Here is a 20,504-nt window from a genome sequence, read left to right on the forward strand (position 1 = left end):
GCCAGGGCTAGCAGCTGGGCCATGATGTATGGTAGGATCCCTTGGCCAGGGCACCCCCCAGCCCTGCCCCTCCTCAGCTCCAGGCCCAGCACCCTGGCACTCAGGGGTTAAAGGGTCCTTGGGCTGGCCAGGGCCGGGGGCGCCCAGCTCTGAAGGCAGCCCAGCTGCCAGCAACAGTGAAAAAGTAAGGGTGGCAATACTACAACCCCCCTACAATAGCCTTGTCACCCACCCCCCTCAAAAAAAAAACAAAACAACAACAAAAAAACCTCTGTTGGGTTGGGACTCCCACAGTTATAACACTGTGAAATTTCAGATTTAAGTATCTGAAACTGTGAAATTTACTATTTTTAAAATCCTGTGATCGTGAAATTGACCATGAATTTGGTAGTGCCCTACTCATGATGTTTTTTCTTCTGGAGAGGTAGGTAATGGGCATAACCTGTTGCCACTTTTGCTAGTGAAAATAATAAAATGTTTGCACAGGCAACATGATCCATTTTCACAAAAATCTATCTATTGCAAAGACACAAAGAAATTACTCGGACTGAATTGTAAAGGTCTAGATGTGGGTAAGGGTGTGTACCTATTGGGTTTCTGGGAACTGGGCGGGCGGAAGCCTGCCCACTGCTAAAGAATCCCCCCCCCCCAGCCTAAGGGGAAGATCTACAGGACCTCAGAAACCCACTAATTGCGGGGGACAACTAATAAAAGAACAGGGACAGGAGTGCAGTCAAAGGGTCATAAGAAGGGAGCCTGATGGGGACACCGAGCAGAGAACCCCGGATAGCATCCACTGCTCCTCGAAGGCGTCAAGGGAGCCAGTGGACGCTGCCCAGAGGAACTCCGCCCGGATACGTGAACAGACAGAAGAGTAAGGGTGTGTATCTATTGGGTTTCCAGGAAATGGGGTGGGCGAAGCCCGCCCCATGCTAACGGAACCCCCCCCCAGCCTAAGGGGAGGTGCCACAGAGCCTCAGAAACCCACTAATTGCGGGGGACAACTGATAAAAGAACAGGGACAGGAGTGCGGTCAAAGGGTCATAAGAAGGGAGCCTGACGGGGACACCGAGCAGAGAACCCCGGATAGCATCCACTGCTCCTCGAAGGCGTCAAGGGAGCCAGTGGACGCTGCCCAGAGGAACTCCGCCCGGATACGTGAACAGACAGAAGAGTAAGGGTGTGTAATGGGGCAGCTGCCCCACTCCTGGAGAACAGGGGTTAAAAGCAGCCAAGCTAGGCTGATTGGGGAAGCAGCCACACCTGGGGCCATACTAATGGGGGGGGGCAGCTGGCCCTGATAAGAGGGCTGTGGGCCAGGTGCTAGAGGAATCTCTCTCTGGCCCTGGAGGGAGAAGGGCTAGCTGCCTGAGAGGAAGGTATGCAGTAAGGGCAGGAAGAGCAGGGGTGCTCCAGCCTGGTAAATTCCCTGACTGCAGGCCTTGTTAAAGGCCAAAGCAGGTACTGGGGTTGCAGAGATACAGGCTGGGGATAGGCATAGGCAGCAGATCCTAACCCCTTGCCAATGATGAGTGGCTATTACAGACTGCAGTCTTCCCCAGTGAGTGGGGGTAGATGATGACTGGTAGTTGCCACTGAGACAAGGTGGGTTTAGAGGTTGGTGGTTCCTCTGGGAAGGGAGACCCAGAGTGTGGGGGTACTGCTAGGGCAGAATCCTGAGGTAAAGGTCACCAGGGTCCAGGAGGGACACGGGACCAGCGGCAGGCGAGACACCAGCCTGCAGAGGGTGCTCTGTATGCTGGAAAAGAGCTAATTCTCAGATGACCAGCAGGAGGTGCTATGCCAGTGAGTCTTTGCTACCGGGGATGTCACTTCTCCATGTTTCTTTGGGTTAGTAAAGTGACTACAGTGTTACATTGTGGGGAGCAATGGTATAAATGGTGGAGAGGATATCAGCCCTCACTCAGTCTGTTGTGGGAGTGAGCTTGCTGTTTGTCATGTAGACTTTCAATGTGGAGTTTGTTTTAGATCTCTGATATTTTTTTTCTGCAGTTCCAGATTCTTCTTTTTTCCATTGCTCCTAGTAAGAGGAGTGCAACTTAATTGCTGATTCACAGCCTGCTAGAGTTATTCTTGCAGATATTAAACTACTTGTGTAGTAGGGGTTTCACCTTGGAACCACCCAGAAACTGAAGTGTATGATGTGGCTGCCTGCTTACTAAATTGTGCTTTATGCTTAAAGAATATTTCACAATTATTTATGTTCTGCACTAGTTGTTGAATAGCTTCTGAAGGAAGTTAATGTTGATTGGGATCTATAAAACCCTAAATTCTTTGGTTCCTAGTTACATGAGAGATCACTATAGTTAGATATGTGACATAAAGTGCTTGTTTCCTGAGCCCAAAAGTGGCATTCCACTGTGGTCAGCACCTCCATGAATGCCACAAGCGATCTCATTTTTATAACTACTACATGTGGTGAGATCAATATTGCACTTCTCTTGCCTTTGTAGTTTAAGGAATAACTCTACTGACATGTTGGTCAGAGTGAGCAGCATACTGGTCAGCAGTTAAGGATCCATTCCTGCTGCCTGAAGAGGCAGAGCTTGCAGTACACAAACAGTTGAAAGATGGCACCAAAGGTGGACGGAAGCACAGGGATTGCTGGGATGTGAAGCAATGCATCATGGGGCTGGACCCAGGATGCCCCGTGACCCCCTCTCCCTTCCCACAAGTCTTAGCGGCAGAAGAGAAAGAGGTGCTCTGTGGGATAGCGCTGCAAGTGCCGCACATGTGAACATGCTATTGCGCAGGCAGCTGTTAGTGTGAACACACAACAGCGGTTTTCCTTCTGTGCTCTCTGACTGTGCTGTAACTGCTGGTGCTGTAACTTTGCCAGTGTAGACGTACCTTAATGCAAAGTTTGTCATTTTGGGTGTCTTCAGAAGGCTTATGATGCACTTAGCATTGTTATAGTAATTGCTGTTATAGTAATGTTATAGGTTGTAATTTCATGTGTATAGTTATGAGGCTGAGAATGTGTCCTCGTGACCAAATTTGACTTGTTATGCTTTGACTTAGATTAAATGATTATATCTTTTGTAGTTAAATTTGTTTGTTCTACCTGAAGTGTTTGGTTTGAGGCATGTCAGAGACTCCCCTTGGGATAATAAGCCTGGTACATGTCAATTTTTTTGTTAAATTGACGAACTCATGCCCACTGGATGCTGCAAGCTTATATAACTGGTCACTGTAAGATATAGTTTCCTAGGGTTGTGTCTGGGACCAGAGATATTGGCTAGTGTCATTAGCTTGTGAGTAGCTGGGAGCAGCTTGCATGCCAGAAGCTGTGTGTGAACAGCCCAGGAGTGGGGGTTCTCACAGCACAGCAGGGTAAGACTGGCTCCTAGAGTCAAGGATTGGAGTGACCTAGCAGATCTCCGGTCCAGATAACACCAAAGGGCAACGTCTGAGCTACCTAATTCAATGTTCCTTTTTCAAAATGACTTTTTTTTTTTTGGTGGTAGGATGATGTCATCTCCTCTGGAAATCTAATGGAAGTCAGAGTCTCAGCTGGTGTAAACTGACATAAGGCCCTTTATGTCCAAATACACACACATCAAATACCCTGTTTCACCCTCTGCCAAAAACTAGGCCTGCTTTTCCATTGTCTTGCACATTTTGTTATTTATATCAGTGCACAGTGATTAGAATCTGGGAGTAAGATGCTAGACATGTAGAATGGGAGCACTCTACATCTACTTTGTATTCCTTTTTAGAGATGTAAATGACTACAAAAGGTACTAGGCAGTGGAGAATTGGGCCTGATGTTTGGAGAAGAAAAACTATATTAACATGTGCACCCACTACAAAGGGATCCTTTCATCATATCAGAGTTGAATCGTGTGTGATTACCACTAATGTCTTGGTGGAGATAATCCCTTTAGTGTGTTAATTAGAAATTAACAGTGGGGATATCTTTTGTGTTCTGACAGAATATACCTTGATTCTAGAAGATGGAAGGCCTACTAATAACCCAACGTGAATAACCATTTCCCACAACCGCAGAAGGGGTTATAATTTGTTACAGCCTTCATAACATAGGTGGCTATCTAAAACAGCTACCCAAAAACATTAATATAGTGCACATTGGCATGAAGGTCCAGACCATGCAGCCACACAGGAGGCCCAAATCTGTTTTGTTGCACCAACGTAGACCTTTGAAGTCAGTGATGCTAATTAAGATGTTCACCAGTGTGAGTGAGGTCAGAATTTCACCTTTCAACCTTAATTTTTTAAATGAAGATTTTTGTCTGTGTGTGTGTGGGGGGGGAAATAAGTGCATAAAACAATCATATGCTTCAGGGGAAAGGAGCATAATTTTTGTTTTATAGGGGGAGGCAAATACAGTGCAAATCAGAAAACAAAATACAATTACATGTACTTAAACACACACCTGCAAAATGCATAACACCAAAGGAACCCATCACAACTCCATACAGTGCGCTTTGCGTATTTGGTGTAAAGCAATGGAAGTTTTCATAGGGAGGTGAATCAGGTCCAAATGTCATGGGGGAAACAGAGTTTCAACTCGCAACATTCCTGACCTAACATTACCAGGGAGCACAGAGAGTCTGAGTCTACAGATGGGGTGTGGGAGCAGGGATGGGAGTTCTCTTCCAAATGGATGGATGTCCTGAAATCCTCAGGAAAACTTAGTGGATCTCAAGACATCCACAGAAGGACAGAGCATCCTTCCACGGGGCTGGCCCCTTCACATTACTACAAAGGCCACCACTACTTCCCTCTACCACTGTGACTTAATGTGGAGCTATGCTGCAGCAGCTTCTCCCCACTGTCTGTCAAATATAGAGCTGGGCAAAAAAACTTCAACCAAAACTTTTTTTTTTGGCAAAAAAAAAGTGTGTGGGTGGGGGGAAGAGGGCAGAGAACAATGTGCTGCTCCATGTTGTGCCTAGATCGTAACGTTGCAATTGGAAGGATGCTCCAGTGTTTAGGCCGCTAGATTGGCACTTTGGGAGGCCTGGGTTCAATTCCTTGCTTTGCCATAGACTTCACGTAGTGTCTCTGTGCCTCATGTCCCCTCTGTAATATTTGGATAATAGTACCTCCCAGGGATGTGGTGAGGGCAAATACACTAAAGCAGTGTTTTTCAAACCGTGGGTTGTGACCCACTATTGGGTCACAGTATGTAAGGTGCTAGGTCACCTTGCTCTGGTCAGCACTGCCAACCAGGACGTTAAAAATCCCATCGGCGGTGCTGCCCATCTAAGGCAGGCTACTGACTACCTTTTCCAACACCGCGCTGGGCCCCGGAAGTGGCCAGCAGCAGGTCTGGCTTCTAGGTGGGGGAGCCATGGTGCTCTTCACTCCCACGGGCTGGGAACTGGCCAATGGGAACTGGGGTGGGGTGTGTGCCTGCAGGCGAGAGTCATACGGAGCTGCTTGTGCGCCTCCACCTAGGAGCCAGACCTGCTGCTGGTCGCTTCTGGGGCACAGCGTGGTTCACGGTGCACCTGGCTGTGCCACTGATCAGGAGCAGCCAGATGTAAGCCTGCACCCCAACCCCGTGTCCCAGCCTTGAGCCCCCCAAACCTGGAACCCCTTCCTGTACCCTGAGCCCTGACTCCCTCCTGTACCCCATCCCAGAACCCCCACACCCTGAACCCCTTATTCTTGGGCCCACCACATAGCCCTCATCCCCGCACCACAACCCTCTGCCTGAGCCCTTCCCACACCCCAAACTCCTCATCCCTAGTTCCATTGGGTCACGGGCATCAACAATTTTCTTCAACTGGGTCCCCAGAAAAAAAATTTGAAAGCCACTGCACTAAAGTTTGTGTGGTGCTCAGATACTACATACTACGGGCCATGTAAGTATGCTAGATAGCCCACACCTAGTGAAGTCTGACCAAGACATGGAGCCCATTCCCATATAGCAGCCAAGTAATCTCATATTAAAAGGATAAAGTTGTGAGATTTGTTGGCTCAAAATTTGCCTTGCAGAACTGTATCTGTCTATATCTTTATCTCTAATAAATGTAGAGTGGGTTGCTGTGGGAACTGTAACTCTGAATTGCCCAACTCTTTTCATTATTCTTATTATTCTGTATGTACTTCTTTTGCTATCATGAAGAGTTGGTGAGGATCAGGCTGATCTGTGTCCTTCACTGTTGCTGAAATCTTCCATTCAGTTCACCAGTGTTGCTTGAGGAGGTGAACATGTCTGTTGCAGTGTGGCCTTCATGTCTTCAGAGCATGACAGATTTTGTTTCCTGTTACATCTGCAATCTGGCATTTTCTGTGTGTCTGGTATGGTGCTTGCTGCTCTTTTCTAAACTCTAAGTGAAGGAGATAAACCACTTTTCTTCTAGAAACAATCGGTGAACTTCATATTTTGTACTTTGAGCCAAATGCCATAGGAAGTTAACCTAGATTTATTTTTGGATCTTTAAGGGAGTGTGCCAGCCTCACCTGGTTAGTCTTAATGGCATGTCTCACTGCTGCATCATCTCAGCAGGTTTGGGCTTTTTCTCTCGGAGAGGCATAGGTACTAGGGAAAGCTCAAAGTTAGCGTGTGATGTCAATTCTAGGGACCTGGCATGCACTGTAGAGCTACTTGCTTTTGAAAAGTTACTTTAAAAGATTGTTTGTCCCACTGCTATGCTGTCAAGTTAATGTAAAGAGAGACACTTGTGAAATCAATTTTTAAAAATTATGAGCAAACAATGTATCCATAAGAAGTGGATATTTCAAATGCCTACAACTAGGTCACAAATACAAGCAGCTGAATTCTGAAGTGTCTCAATAATTATCATCATCCAGAATGTCCTTGAGACCTAGAGGAAATATTAAGAAGCCTAATTAACAAAAGTTAAGTGTGGTTGCAGACTTTATTTTATTCTCTTTTCTCCCCCCCTCCCCCCAATGTTTTTAAAAAGTAGCCTCTGGCCAGATTTCCTTGCCACCTGATGCACTTGTATACTTGATAAAGTTGAATGTGAAAAAATTAGCCCTGTATAGTGAATGGGATGTACTCCAGAGCTAGGCTTAGGAGAAACGCATAGCAGCTCCCGCCTGCTGCTGCATAGCACCTAAACTGTGCAGGAGTGGACATGGGCTTGTAGAACTTAGTAGCCCTGGACATAAACTATAAACTTCCTCCTGCTCTTCTCAAGACAGGGCTATGACCCCCTCACTGTATGATTCCTGCACCTCTAGCTGGAAACAAGTCCAAAAAGGCTCCTCTTCACTGAACTCTTAATCCCTGCAGGGGTTTTATTGCTCTGCTTCATTGAACATTAGTATGTGTTGCATCTAACTTCATTTTGTGGTACACTTTTTTTTTTTTAAATTATTTCAGTGTCATGAAGGTTGTTGAATAATGTTGTAATCAATTAACTTTTTGCTACAGAATTCAGTGCAGCTTTGCTATATGAAGGAGAGGAGGGGGAGCTTTGCCACCTAGTTTAGAGCTAATATGCTGCATAATACGCTGTGAGAGTAAGGTCCTGTCTGCACTACAAATACTTTGCAAGTGTAGCTGTGCTGGAAGAGCCCCTAATGTAGATGCAGCTTATGCTGGCAGAAGACCTTCTGCCAGCATAGTAATATCACCTCCCAAACGACATTAGCTTTGTTGGCAGAAGCACTCTTCTGTCAGTATAGCTGCATTTACACACTGGGTGCTTTGCAGGCATAGCTATGTCAACTTGGGACTGTCAGGTGTGGGGTTGGTTTTTTTTAAGCCCTGATTGACCTAATTATGCCAACAAAACCTTGTAATGTCGACCTGGCCTAAGTCTCATGAGAGGGCCCTACCAAATTCACAGTCCATTCTGGTCAATTTCATGGTCATGAGATTATAAAAATCATAAATTGAATGATTTCCGCTATTTAAATCTGAAATTTCACAGCATTGTAATTGTAGGGGTCCTGACCCAAAAAGGTGTTGGGGGGGTGGTGGTCACAAGGTTATTGTTGGGAGGTTATTGTTACTGCTTGGGGTCACAAGGTTATTGTTACTGCTACCCTTACTTCTGTGCTGCTGCTGGCAGGGTGCTGCCTTCAGAGCTGGGCAGTTTCTAATCCATTTAATATGTGCTATATGTGCCAACAGCTGCCACTCTGGCTGCCCAGCTCTGAAGTCAGCACAGAAGTAAGGTGACAATACCACAACCGCCATAAAATCTTGCAACACCCCTGCAACTCCCTTTTGGGTCAAGACCCCCCCCCAATTTGAGAAATGCTGGTCTCCCCTGTGAAATCTGTATTGTATAGGGTAAAAGGACTCAAAAGACCAGATTTCATGGTCTGTGACCTGTTTTGCATGGCCATGAATTTGGTAGAGAACTGTATCTTTCAAAAGCTTTAAATAACATCCATTTGACCTTTAACTAGACCAGGCCTTAGTTTCCATACTTAAAAAGTAGATTGCCCTATTGATGTGTCTCAGGGCTGTGACAAAGTTTACTCCCTGAGCCAGAGGTGGTGCTAGCTCACTGAGGGCACTGAGCAGGAATATTTTGGGACCCCCCCCCCACACAACACGTTCTAAAAAAGCAAATAAGGGTCCCCTTGAGCTGCTCAGGGCCCTAAGAAACTGTTTCATCTGCTTATGCCTAGTGCTGGCTCTGCTCTGAGCGCTGTAGTTAAGTTGACCTAACCCCCAGTGTAGATGTGGCTAGGTCAACATGAGTATTCTTCCATTCAACCTAGCTACTGCCTCTTGGAGAGAGGGATTAACTGCATTGACAGCCAAACTCCTTCTGTCCATTTGTAGAAAGCATCTACTATACAGCACTACAGTGGTGTAGCTGTGCCCCATGGCAGCTGTAACATACGCATGCCCTTGGATTTGTCTAAACACAAGTTGTACCACTTAACTATATTGCTATAATTAAAGCAGTACAACCCCCTCTAGTGTAGACAGATATATATGGTAAGGGAAATATGCTAGACTGGTAAAATCAGTTAAATGCGTAACTGTGTCTATGCTAGAGATTGTATTAGTACAACTGCATCGGTTTAAAAAAAAAAATCACACCCCTAACCAAAATATACTGCTACCAAATCTGTGTGCAGGCCAGGCCTTAGTGTCACCAGTGGATCCACCTCTAGCTTAGTGTCCTGTTTAGTCTTTCAGTATCTATCCTTGATGTTAACCTTTTGCAAAACATGTCACCAGAGTTGAATCTGGCTGTCCATGCCCTTTCATCAAGGTGAGTGGAAAGTGTCTTGGCTTCAGAACCCTTTCCTATAGCTTCTTATAAAAGGGCTTCAACTGTGGGACCATCCTGCTCAATAGCCAGACTCTATTCAGCGAGATTTATTAACAAGCAACATAAAGGATTTTAAACAATGGGCAGGTTTCTCAACCTGCCTAGCTTTCTACTTTGCAAAGGTTAAACTAGGTAAGTTGTTTCTAGCTGCAGTTACAGAAAAACAAACTGCGAGCTTACATCTTTCCCTCAATTTCTGTGTCCCAACTATTTGGGGGAGTTAGTTGAACATTTGTAACAGGTAATTTGGAAGGGTAGTCTGTTTGAAATGTTAGGCTACAGTTTTACCACGAGATGGCAGTGTTGATTATTACACATACATTTCTCCTTTACATTTTTTGCCAATGTTTGTGATAAGCTGTTTCCCAATGAGAGTTGATCCTCTCATTGTGCACTCTTGACTATAGCCTTAGAATGGCAAAACATGATTTAAAAAACATAGACCCAAAGGAAGGGGGGGTGGGAAGAGGTGCATAAACATCAGATTAGAGTTTTTAGACGTGTGCTTTATTAGTAAAATTAAGTTTAATCTTCATAAGTACTTCACTTGCTAGAGATAGTGAGCATGACATTTCCATTTCTTTGTCGGAACATGCAACTGTGACCCAAATAAACTGTTCTATTCCACAAACATCCCACTTTCAAGAACAGCAAGAAAGATGAAAATATATTTTCTGACTGATAATGTGACTCAAGTATCATCATCCTTTTCTTTTTTTGTGTTCTGTAGCTATGGTGCTCTGATTGAATTGGAATCTGGGGTTCTGTAAACAGTCAGTATATCAAAAGTTAACCAGCAATTTGCTCAGATCAAGGCTGCAAAAACTGCTCTGAGGGGTTTGTGAAATGAACTTGTCAGATTGTTCTAAAACATGACAAGTTAATCAAGATCTATATGTGACATAACAGATCCTGTACAAACAGAATATCCATCTAGAACTGCTTCTGAAATGTCTGAGTATGTTAAGCTATTGTCCCTTTATGATGCACATAAAAATTCCTTATTTAGTTTCTTTTAACATCTCATTTTATGACTGTTTAGTAAATTATTATATTGAACATGAAACCAGATGCCAAGCCAAACGAAACACCCCAGTACTTTCAGATTAGCAATTTGATTAAAAAGTAGCTATGCCACAGTCTCACTTATGGCATACAAGCCCAGTAATCTTGTTTGAAATGCATGGCATGTTTACTGGTCCTAAGCCTTTAAATTTTTAATTTCTTACTGTATAGCGTGGGTGGGTGTTTGTGTGTACACGTACTAAAATAGCAGGGAAGCCAGTGGTATCGGACCATAATTTCTTATTTTTCCTTTTCCAGTTTGAATAAGCCACAACTAACAGTAACATTTCTGCTAGTCCAGCAGTTTGAGGTATAATGCTCTGTTCCTTATATTAGTGCCACACAGACTAGATGTTGTCTCACTCTTACTTATCTACACACCAGAAATGTGTAATTGTGGAAATGAGCCTTCCATCCATCCTGGCCTCTGTGTTATACTTTGTCAGAGCAGGACTCTCCGGTGAGCCCCAGCTTCACTCCTTACAGCCACATTGGTTGCAAGTCTCCACCTCCCACCGTCTTCCAGTACTGGTCAGCAATAGCAGCATGAAGGGGGCGAGGATTAGTCTGGAGCAGATTGCTCCTCGGGGCCATTTTAGATGCAACAGCCCTGGTCTAATGAAACACAACACACTTATCAGACCAGGACAGCTTCTGGAGAATCCTTTAAGTCCAGGACTTAAAGGTGATAGGGGAGGCTAAAGGAAAAGGGGTTGGCTGACTAGGGATTCTCTGGGCTGCCTGGAAGCCACCTGCCCAAGCATCCAGTCAACAGAGCGGTAGATGGGAAGGGAGTGTGACCAAGTTAGTGTAGTAGCTGAGGAGCTGGGCTGTCTGCTGCATATCCATGATCTCCCCCAGCACATTCCAAATTTCCATCACCACCACCAAAGTTCTTCCCTCCTAACTATTCTCCTACTGCACAGATCTAATCCTTACAGAGCTCCAGCACCTCCTCCCAACATGCTCCCCTCCCACACAGCTCCTAGGTCCACTTCATCCCCAGCACTGCTCTGCCAAGTGGTGGATTTACCATCTTTGCCGTTGTCAAGAGTGGATGCCTTTCTGGAAGATACGCTTTAGTCAAACTCCAGTTTCTTGGCTCAGTACAGAGGTAACTGGGTGAAATTTAATGGTCTGTGATATACAGAAGGTCAGATTCCATGATTTAATTGTTTCTTCTGACATTAAACTCTATGGAGCTATGAATAGCATCCTCCCCCACCTACCCATACAGAGCACAATTCTGGCCATCTTTTTGCCCAACCTACCTCCCATGCCCCCAGCTTATCTAACACTCTCCTGCCCCCCCCCTTCCAGCAAACTTTGGAAAGACAATATTGAGGGAGGAAATTTTGAGGGGCTCTAGTGAGTGAGCAGAGGCCATCCCGGCAGTGGTTGCTTTACCAAATCTCTTTTCTTTCATACAGTAATGTTTGTTATAACAGATGGGCAAAGTAAGAACTGCTGCACAAGCAGCTGGGCTCAGGTTTAACTCTGAATGCAATCGAAGAAAAACTGCTCTTTTAAAAGCACACTTTTCTGATCACCCTCAACTCTACAAATCTCAGAGGGTGAAGATAATGTTTGCAGCTGAAGACAAGAATTTGAAAATCAGGCCACTTATTTAGGCATCTAAAAATTAACTTGGGAGCCTATCCACTTCTGAATATCTTGGCCTATGATTTTTTTCAAGAAGGAAGAATATCAGTGTAGCATGTTCACATACTGCAGGTGCTGTCTTAGATAAACGGATATCCTTCCATAATCTTTCAAACAACTAAACTGCAAGTTCAAGGGACTGTTCTGTTTTGCTGCCCCTAATCTCAGGCCTTCCTGACAGAAGGGGCCAAGGGATGTGCTAGCCACTGCTTCCCACAGTTCCCATTGGCCAGGAACAGCGAACCGCAGCAAGTGGGAGCTGCGGGGCTCCATGCCTGTGGACGCTCCAGATAAACAAACCGGCCCAGCCTGCCAGTGGCTTTACCCTGATGGGCCAGGTGCTAAAGGTTGCTGATCCCTGGGCTATATGAACGTGAAGTTCTTGAATATGGAGAGTGTTAAGGGGAAAACCTGTGGCTGTGCCTGAGTTAAGTCTCTGCGCTGAAGACAAGCCCAAAGCCTCTTTATCAGGTGGAGATACAAGATACAAGATGCTAGGTAAGACATCGTGTTCAAGGCAGACACCACTGAAACACTCTAGGCTGTGAACAGGAATGATAGGAATCTCTGATTTGGGGGCCTCAGGAGATCTCTGAAAAGCTCCACCCTCTGCAGGGAGACTGCAGTAATGTCTGCAGAAGAGAGAGAGACAGACATGCCAGCCAGTGCAATCAGGGCTCTTCTCTGAATGTTGAATCCTGAAGAGGACATGAGACAAGTAATGAAAAAGCAGTCTCTGTGCTTTAAGAGACGGTGACACGGCTATTAACTTAAACAGAACATGCCATTTGGAAGTAACTTTTGAGACTCTCAGAGCATGGAATGCTGAAAAGCAACAAGCCTACTGATGCGCTGAAAGAATCTCCTCACTTGAGGAAAATGAGGTCCATGACCTACAAGTGCACTGAACCCATCAATGAACTAGAAACGTGGCACCTGAAAAATCTTCCTTGAAATACATAGGAGCCAAAGGCTTTGGTGTTAAGGCATCAAAGAAGATATCAGCACTACAATGAGCCACTCTAGGACACTTGGGAACTATAGGGGAACAGCTAAAATTAATAAGACGGGAATACCATTAGAGCCAAAATCTAGGAGCGGTGGAGGCTGGATCTAGCCATGTCTGAGTGTGGTTGGGTGAGTCTCTTCTCAGAAAGGAACTGAAATGGGATGTTTTAGGGCTTGTCTACATTGGCACTTTACAGCGCTGAAACTTTCTCACAAAAGGGTGTGAAAAAACACTCCCCTGAGAGCTGCAAGTTTCAGCGCTGTAAAGTGCCAGTATAGACCATGCACAAGTGCCGGTAGCTATGCTCCCCACACTGGTAGCTATTCCTGTTGTGGAGGTATGTAGTGGGGTTTTTTGTGTGTATTTAGAGCACTGGGAGAGTGCTCTCCCAGCGCTGCACTGTGACTACACAAGCCACGGTAGCACTTTAATGCTGCTAGTGAAGATGTGCCCTTAGAAGGCACCGAGATATCAGTAGAATGAGGCTGAACTACTGGTGCTTCAAAGACCCAAATGCCATTTTATACAAGGGAAGCGCCAGCCTGCCTCATGCTAGGGAGCTGAGTCCAAAGAGTAGGAATTTAGTCCTATGCCACCTTTCGAGAACATTGGGCTAGATCACCAGGGCTATCGTCCCTAGTCTTGCAAAAATACCATATGACAGAATAACTTTCTCCCCATTATCAGCATAGATGCTAGTTTGCTCTTCTGTTCCAATAAGGAGGGAAGGTTCAAGTCTTTCCATTGCCTCAGCAGAATGTTACAAATGGAGTAAAAGTTATTGTTGTTAACATATACTTTCTGAGATTTTCCAGATTGGGATTATCGTCCTTGAGACACTAGGTAAGAGGAAAATGTGGGGATCTGATAAACTTCACGTAAACCCTATCCAGAAGGGAAAAAGTCTTTAGAATCTGGCCTTAAAACTGTTGTAATTACCACTTCAGTAGTCTTTGATGTAGAAAGACGGACTGTTACCTGCTGAAAATTCCAACAGTCATAGGCCTAATGATCTCCTTCTTTAGTCCTGTGAAAATCCTAGAAAAGTAGGTCTGAAGGGACCTCGAGACATTGAGTCCAGCCCCTAACGTAAGTTTACTTGGTCCTGCTTCAGTGCAGGGTCTGGACTTATCATAGGACTGGAAAGGATCTCGAGAGGTCATCTAGTCCAGTCCCCTGCACTCATGGCAGGACTAAGGCCCGGTCTACACTACGAGGTTAGGTCGAATTTAGCCATGTTGGGTTGATTTTTATAATGAATATGTCTACAAAACCAACCCCGATCTGCCGACCTAAATGGCTCTTAAAATTGACTGCTGTACTTCTCCCTGATAAGGGGAGTAGCACTAAAATCGACCTTCCTGGGTCGCATTTGGGGTACTGTAGCTGCAGCACTGTGCAATTTGATGGTACTGGCCTCTGGGAGCTATCCCAGAGTGCTCCAATGTGACCACTCTGGACAGCACTTTAAACTCTGATGCACTAGCCAGATGCACCAGGAACTCTTGAATTTCATTTCATTTGTTCAGTGTGGCGAGCTCAGCAGAACAGGTGACGGTGCAGTCCCAGAATTGCAAACGAGTTCCAGCATGCAGCAAACGGGAGACACTGGATTTGACTGCTGTACGGGGGGAAGAATCTGTCCAGGCAGAACTCCGATCCAGCAGAAGAAATGCTGTTATGTCAAAATTGCACAGGGCATGGTGGACAGAGGCTACGCCAGGGACACACAGCAATGCCACATGAAAATTAAGGGGCTTGGGCAAGCCTACCACAAGACAAAGGAGGCAAACGGTCGCTCTGGGTCAGAGCCCCAGACATGCTGCTTCTATGATCAGCTGCATGCCATTCTAGCGGGGAACCCTACCAGTACCCCACCACTGTCCATGGACACCTGCAAGGGGGCAGCCTCATGCAACATGGATGAGGATTTTGTGGATGAGGAAGAGGAGGAGGCGGAGGAGAATGTGCAACAGGCAAGTGGAGAATCTGTTCTCCCCAGCAGCCAGGATCTTTTCCTCACCCTGGAGCCAATACCCCCCAGGGCCTATTGTTCCCAGACCCTAAAGGTGGAGAAGGCACCTCTGGGTGAGTACACATTTGTAATGACACTACTGGGGTTAGATGCAATTGTGTTTAATGTTTGATTTGCTCTGAACAGTTGGGATGCATTCGCAGCCAGTACAGCTACTGGAAAAATCTGTTAACATGTCTGGGGATGGAGAAGGAATCCTCCAGGGACATCTCCATGAATCTCTTCTGGAGGTACTCTGAAAGCCTTTGCAGAAGGTTTCTGGAGAGGGCTGCCTTATTTTATCCTCCACTGTAGGACACTTTACCATGCCAAGCCAGTAGCAAGTGGTCTGCAATCATTGTAGCACAAAGCATGGCAGCAAATGGTCCTGGGTTTTGGTCACATTCATGCAACATTTGGTCTTTATCTTTCTGTGTCAGCCTCACCTGGCTGAAATAGGGGAATTTTTGTAAGGAAACACTAATCACTTCTGTTTGGTGATCCCCAACATATTAGATCCCGGGCATGCTTAGTTGTTTGCGCTTGGCTAAAAGGGATCATCCTGGAGAATAGCCATGGGGGGGTGGGTTTGTGCTGCACATCCACCCCAAAACTGCAGACCCTCTTTTAAACAGCAAACCCAACCAGCATTGGTTAGGTTACTATGGGAAAGGAGGGTGCTGCAGTTTGAAGCCATTCCCACATGTTATGAACGTGGAAGAAGCCAACCCTATGTACCCTTTGGCTTACCGTGACTGCCTGCAAACCGAATTCTGTTGCCCAGCCATGTGTGATATGTCACTGTACCAGCAGGCACTCAATATAAAAAGCAAAATGTGACCTTGTACCTAAAGCACATCTGCTGTATGCTGTGAACTTCTTCTTTCACTTTGAAAGTCTCCCTTTTGTTCTCAGAAATGTACCACCTTAAGATCTACTCTCCCTTTATTCCCCACCTGCAGCTGCAAATGTTTCTATGCTCCTCACCTGAACTCTGTCCCTGAGGTTATCGCAGATTAGAAAGTGAGGGAAAAGCACTGGCGATTACATGTTTTCAGAGCCCATGCAGTCTTCCTGCACTGATAAGGCACAGCTGAATGCATGGAGGCATTTGTGGCAGAGGCCAGGAAAGCATAAAGTGAGCGTGATCGGAACAACAGAAGGAGATGCTGAGGCTAATGGGGGAGCAAACGGATATGCTCAGGCATCTAGTGGAGCTGCAGGAAAGCCAACAAGAGCACAGACCCATCCATTGTATAACTGCCTGCCCTCCTCACCAAGTTCCATATCCTCCTCACCCAGATGCCCAAGAATGTGGTCGGGGGGAGGCTCCGGGCAGCCAGCCACTCAACTCCAGGGGATGGCCTAAGCAACAAAGGCTGTAATTCAAACAGCTTTGATTTGTAGTGTGGCTACAATAAGCAATGTGGCCTTGTCCTTCCCTCTTCCCCCACCCCAGCCTGTTATCAAACCCTTTGTACACTTGGGCAACCTTTTACTAGTCAGTGTTGTCAATGATCTCAAGGTTTTTTTAATAAATAAAGAATTAATGGATTCAGAACAATAAGGACTTTATTTCCTGTGCCAGCTGTGGTTGAAGGTGGGAGGGGGACTGGCTTACAGGGAAGTACATTTGCCAAAGGGGGCGGCTTTGCATCAAGGACAAACACATACAACTGTTACACCATAGCCTGGTCAGTCATAAAACTGCTTTTCAAAGCCTCTCTGATGTGCAGCGTGCTTCGGTGTGTGCTTCTAATTTCCCTGGTGTCTGGCTGGTCAAAATTGACTGCCAGGCAATTTGCTTCAACCTCCCACCCTGCCATAAATGTCTCCCTCTTACTCTCTCAGATATTATGAAGCAAGCAGCAATAACAAGGGAATATTGCTTTCACTGAGGTCTAACCTACTCAGCAAACTGCACCAGCACCCCTTTAAACGTCCAAAGGCACATTCTACCACCATTCTGCACTTGTTCAGCCTATAGTTGAACTGCTGCTTACTGCTGTCCAGGCTACCTGTGTACAGTTTCATGAGCCATGGGAGCAAGGGGTAAGCTGGATCCTCAAGGATAACTATTGGCATTCCAACATCCCCAATGGTCTCTTTCTGGTCTGGGAAGAGAGACCCTTCTTGCAGCTGTCTGAACAGCCCAGCGTTCCAAAAGATGCGAGCATCATGCACCTTTCCCGACCTTCCCACGTTGATGTCAGTGAAATGGCCCTTGTGATCCACCAGTGCTTGAAACATAACTGAGACGTACCCTTTGTGGTTTATGTACTGTTTGGCAAGGTGGTCCAGTGCCAAGATCCGGATATGTGTTCCGTCTATTGCCCCACCACAGTTAGTGGATGGCTTTGCTGCAATGGGGTTCCCTATGACCTGCACATTTCCCAGGGTCACTACCCTTCTTAGGGCAAGCAATACCCTTTTGCTGACTACTTGGATCACAGCAGCCCCCAGGTAGATTTGCCTACTCCGAATTGATTCCCAACTGACCAGTAGTAGTCTGACATTGCAAGTAGTGGCATAGCCAGGTTTTCAGTGTAGGGGGAGCAAAAACCATAAAGGTGCCCCCTTTGGCTCCTCCTCTGGCCACGCCCCTTTGGCGGCTCCTCTGGCCACGCTCCCAGACTGGATTCTCCCCTTCCTTTCCTCCGCTCACCTTCCCTCCTGCGCTGCTGCCTGTCCCTAGCTCCTGTCCCAGCGCTCAGCTGCATGGGCACAGCTTCTGCACTGGCCTGCAGCCCCCTGGCTCCTCCGGCCCTGTGGCTGGCAGCGCCGACGGGCATGCGCCGCTTCATCGCCAGGCTTCCGCTGCCGCCCCGCAGCTCCTCCGGCCCTGCAGCTGGCAGCACCGGCCGGCCGGCGCAGCTTCTGCGCCTGCCAGCCTGAGGGGAAGTGGCTGCTTCCACTGAACCTGGCCAGCTATGCTACTGGTTGCAAGCTTCCACAGGGCTATCACCACTTGCTTCTCAACTGTCAGGGCAGGTGTCATCTTGGTATTCCTGTGCTTCAGGCTGGGGGAAAGCAACTCACATGGTTCCATGAAAGTGGCCTTACACATGCAAAAGTCTTGCAGCCACTGGGAATCATCCCATACCTGCAACACTATGCAGTCCCACCAGTCTGTGCTTGTTGGCCGGGCCCAGAATCAGCGTTCCACTGTATCAACATGCCCCAGTGCCACCATGATATCCCATTGCCACATCCCGTGCTTTCAGGAATGTCTGTGTCCATATCCTCCTCACAATTGTCCTCGTGCTGGCGACTCCTAGCCAGGTTCTGCACATACTGCAGGATAATGCATGAGGTGTTTACAATGCTAACAAAAGCAGTGTGCAGCTGAGCCCACTCCATGCTTGCTGTGCTATGGCATCTTCACGGATAACCCAGGAAAAAAGGCATGAAATGATTGTTTGCTGTTGTTTTCAAGGAAGGAGGGAGGGGAGACTGATGACATACCCAAAACCACCTGCGACAATGTTTTTGTCCCATCAGGCATTAGGAGCTTAACCCAGAATTCCAATAGGCAGCGGGCACTGTGGGATAGCTACCCGCAGTGCACCGCTCTGTGAGCTGATACTAGCCATGGTATTGAGGATGCACTCTGCTGACCTAATGCGCTTAGTGGGGACATGCACGATTGAATGCATACAATCACTTATTAAAGATCTACGTCTATAAAATAGACCTATTTTGTAGTGTAGACATGGCCTAAGTATTATCTTTAGACTATCCCTGACAGGTGTTTGTCTAACCTGCTTTTAAAGGGAGGGATAGCTCAGTGGTTTGAGCATTGCCCTGCTAAACCCAGGGTTGTGAGTTCAATCCTTCATGGGGCCACTTAGGGATCTGGGGCAAAATCAGTACTTGGTTCTGCTAGTGAAGGCAGGGGGCTGGACTCAATGACCTTTTGAGGTCCCTTCCAGTTCTAGGACATTGGTATATCTCTTATTATTTATTATTATAAAAAAAAATCTCCAATGATGGAGATTCCACAACCTCCCTAGGCATTTTATTCCAGTGCTAAACCACTTTGACAGTTGTTTTTCCTAATGTCCAACTTAAACCTCCCTTGCTGCAATTTAAGCTCAGTGCTTCTTGTCCTATCCTCAGAGGTTAAGAACAACAATCTTTCTCCCTCCTCCTTACAACAACCTTTTATGTACTTGAAAACTGTTGTAATATCCCCTCTCAGTTGTCTCTTTTCCAGACTAAACAAACCCAATTTTTTTCAGTCTTCCCTTGTAGGTCATGTTTTCTAGACCTTTAATCATTTTTATTGCTCTTCTCTGGATTTTCTCCAATTTGTCTACATCTTTCCTGCAATGTGGTGCCCAGAACTGGACACGATACTCCAGTTGAGGGCTAATCAGCATGGAGTAGAGCGGAAGAATTACTTCTTGTGTCTTGCTTACAATGCTCCTGCTAATACATCCCAGAATGATGTTTGCTTTTTTTGCAACAGCGTTATGCTGTTGACTCATATTTAGCTTGTGGTCCATTATGACCTCCAGATCCCTTTCTGCAGTACTCCTTCCTTCTTGAGTAATGGGCCTACCTTGTCCTTGGTCTTCCTCTTGCTTCTAATGTATTTGTAGAATGTTTGTTTGTTTTCTTGTTACCCTTTATGTCTCTAGTTTGATCTCGTTTTATGCCTTGGCCTTTCTAATTTTGTCCCTACATACTTGTTTGTTTATATTCATTCTTCATAATTTGACCAAGCTTCCACTTTTTGCAGGACTCTTGATTTTTAGATCATTGAAGATTTCCTGGTTAAGCCAGGGTGGTCTCTTGCCATACTTCCTATCTTTCCTACACAGTGGGATAGTTTTGCTCTTGTGCCCTTAATAATGTCTCTTTTGAAAAACTGCCAACTATCTTCAATTGTTCTTCCCCTAAGACTTGCTTCCCAGGGGATCTTACCTACCAACTCCCTGAGTTTGCTAAAGTCTGCTTTCTTGAAATCCACTGTCCTTATTTTGCTGTTCTCCCTCCTACCATTCCTTAGAATCATGAACTCTACCATTTCATGATCACTTTTTCATCCAAGCTGCCGTCCACTTTCAAATTCTCAACCAGTTCCTCCCTATTTGTCAAAATCAAATCTAGAACAGCTTCTCGCATAGTAGCTTTTTCCACCTTCTGAAATAAAAAATTGTCTCAGATATATTCCAAGAAGTTGTTGGATAATCTGTGCCCTGCAGTTGGGAATCTGTGCCCTGCAGTTGAAGTCCCCCATCATCACCAAATTCTGTGCTTTGGATGATTGAATGACTTGAATATGAGATCATTAGGGCTGTGATTGCTGGCATCTTCAGCAGGTAACAGTCTGTCTTTCAACATCAGACCTTATTGAAATGATCATTATAAAAGTTTTAAAGGCCAGATTCTGCTTCTTTGGACAGCCATTGGAGCTTTGTAAAGCATGAAGGACTGAAATCTATGTATGTTTTAGGTCAGAAAAACATTGATATCCTTTTATATG

The 20,504-nt window shown here is 45.9% G+C and overlaps 1 protein-coding gene across 5 annotated transcripts in view; it reads left to right on the top strand.

Annotated features, from left to right (window-relative positions):
• The first annotated feature begins 1,350 nt into the window (after window positions 1–1,350).
• Window positions 1,351–20,504, top strand: part of APBB2 (amyloid beta precursor protein binding family B member 2) — a 336,412-nt gene continuing 317,258 nt past the window's right edge. For all 5 annotated transcript variants that reach the window (XM_045018103.1, XM_045018104.1, XM_045018109.1 and 2 more), the window contains exon 1: window positions 1,351–1,379. The gene's annotated coding sequence lies outside the window, so the exon portion shown is untranslated. The remainder of the gene's footprint in view (window positions 1,380–20,504) is intronic.

Source organism: Mauremys mutica, chromosome 5, assembly GCF_020497125.1.
Source record: "Mauremys mutica isolate MM-2020 ecotype Southern chromosome 5, ASM2049712v1, whole genome shotgun sequence".
NCBI classification, from domain to species: Eukaryota; Metazoa; Chordata; order Testudines; family Geoemydidae; genus Mauremys; species Mauremys mutica.